Genomic DNA, 2,800 nt, shown 5'->3' on the forward strand with positions numbered 1-2,800 from the left:
CCCGGCAGATTAATAATCAATAATCCGTTATTTCTTGCCGCCCTCCCTCGGCGCTGTCCGAAGCGAGCCGCTCCCGCACGTCAGCGTGACGTCACAGCGGGAAGCGCGGCAGCGGAGCGGCGGCGGCGGCCTGCCCGGGCCCGGCCTGTCTCGCCGAGCGCCCGGCAGGGCCCCTGCGCGGCTAATGTTCAACCAAGGCCGCCCAAGCTCTGCCGGCGGCCCCCCTTGCCGGCGCCGCTCTCCCCGCCAGCCCCCGGCGTGCCCGGCGCAGGAGCCGCCGGCAAAGGGCAGCGGGAAGCTGGACTTTCCCCTCCCGCTGCTCCGCAGGCGGCTAAGCGAGAGCGCGGCGGCGAAGAGAGGTTTATTTTACCCTCCCAAGTCCTGTTGTCGAGTCAAATTTAYATACAGGCGCATGTCCAGGAGCACGGTAAAATCGTGGCGTAACTTCAGCCACAGACGAGGCTTATTTGAGATTGAGAGGAAGGGATTATGTTGAGCAAATAAGGATGTGATGGTTTTGAGTGCAATCAATCAACGGCAGAGAAAAACAGGAGGTGACAGAAGGTGGGACATTTGCTCTGGTTCGTTTTGCCAGATGCAAAAGCGATGGGGATTCCTGCCCCAAGACTGCTTGCGCTTTTCAGGGTAAGTTCTCCTCACTAAAATTTACAGCACTAAGAGGCTCTGCCTTCAAACCGCATGTGCATTTGTAGATTGGCAAAAAGCTCATAAATGCTGTTAAGAATCGTGTAATAAAATTTCTTAAACATCTAAGACCCAGCTGGGTTTCAATTATTTGCCACAGAATTTTTTTAATGCTACCTGGTCTTCCAGATTGGCTCCTGGGGGATCAGGAAATCAAGGGCAGATGATCTGTGACCACAGCAATGCAAATGCCACGGGGACCTCGGCAGCGGCGAGCTGAAGGTTGGAGCGGTGCTTGCCCAGGCCATCTCCTTCACGTGCTCCCAAGGAAAGGGGGGTTTCTGGCATGACCACTGTTAGGCTTCTCCCCTTCACGATCCAGCAGGCAAGTCACCTTCCTCAGCTCTGTCCTTCTTCTCACCCTGTGACACCAGGGTGATAGGAAATTTCTAGTTCAGAGAGGAACATTTAACATTTAACATCAGACATTTAATCCRTGGTGTTTCCTTGGTGCTTTGTCTTCACTAAATAGAAGTCAAAGACCCAAGACTATGGTCAAGGATGCTGGGATCACTCTGATGCCTAATAATTCTGGAGTCGTCAACAGCAGCAAGTAGTGCCGCTAAAATCACAGTACTACTGTTGTATCAGCGTACCACCGCTAACTCCAGCAGACAGGATGAGTCTTCTCCACATGTCCTTTGCCTTGGTCACAGCTGCAGAAGCAGCCCAGGAAGGGGAGCCAGGTTGCATGCGGTGGGGCAGTTTTCCCTCTGATCCCGGCCAGTGCTTCAGGGCTCGCAGTGGTGCACCAGAAACTGCTAACACATGGAGAAGCAGGGTCTCTGCTCGCGTCAGGCAATAAAAGTTTTGACGAAATAAAACCAAGCAAGAATTTGAGCATTAGGTCCCGGGTTATTGCTCAGCTGCCAAGCTCTCAGCAACGACTTCAACAGCAAGAGCAATTACTTTAATGAGTCAGATAGGACAACTTGGATAAGGCCCTGAAGAATGTTCTTTTGAGCCCACATGGGCAGATGGCTGGAATAGCTTCACAGAGCAGGAGGCTTGCTAACAATGCTTTTGGCAAAAAAAAATTAAAAACAATATATAAAAAAGCCCACTGCTGAAATACATTTACAGCCTGAGCCACTCTGACTGCTTGAGTTAGGTACAGTTTCTGATGAACTTTCATGAGTGAAGAGATGCTACATCATTTGATGCAAGGAGTAGGCAGCAGGACTCTTCTGTTTGTAATGACTTCTGTTTTTCCAGGTGTAAAAATGAGACATTCTCTTCTGCTGTTCAAAATAAACAGCTTATGAGCTTTCAGCTCTGTTTTAATTATAGCACTACTTCTAAAGAGCTAAGGTCTAGTATGTCGATATATGTTCTAGGCGATGCTGCTCTACTTGAGGTATTGCAGCCTGAGTAGTGCTTGTGGGGGGGTTCATAAAAGGATAGAAAGCTGTGCTGCTTTTTGTCGGATCAGGAAGCTTTAGTTCTTTCGTCCCTCTTCTTCGGAGCAATGCAAAGTTGGCATTCTCTGCTCAAGCCGAGGCAATTTCTCACTGAACCTGGCTAATCAGGATCTTCACGTTGTTTTGGTGAATCATACAAAGCCTCCTTCTCATAAAAGCAGATGCTATTTGGTTTTATACGTTTTTTAGAGTTTATCTTGCAGAGTTAAGGAACAATGCTTCCACTGTGCCTAAGCAGGATATTTATACATAAGCACGCCCCAAAACAAACATGATGCTCAAAGGTGAGCTCTATTACGAGAGTATTGCGGTTAGATTGCCATAAAAATAAAGGCAATAAAATTAGAACCAAAATACAAAATACAGATTAGGTGAAAGTGAAGATGAGGTGAATAATCTATAGGTACGTGGTTTAGATTTATGTATAGCTATTCAAAGCTGTATTTTTTAGGCATAGATCTCAAATTGCTTTAGGGAGGCAGCTAAGAATGATTATTCCGTCTAACAAAGCGAGAAGCAAAATGCAGAGAGGTTGTTTGTCAAACATCAACTCAGCGGCAGAACCTGGACTTTAATCCACTGTTTGTATTATGGGCATAACCCTACTAACATGCAGGATTTCTSTAACATTGTCACTCCGCTGGAGGCAATGATCGATGAGCAAGTCCCAAACA

The sequence above is a fragment of the Apteryx rowi genome, unplaced genomic scaffold (assembly GCF_003343035.1).
Source record: "Apteryx rowi isolate R43461 unplaced genomic scaffold, aptRow1 scaffold_4, whole genome shotgun sequence".
NCBI lineage: Eukaryota > Metazoa > Chordata > Aves > Apterygiformes > Apterygidae > Apteryx > Apteryx rowi.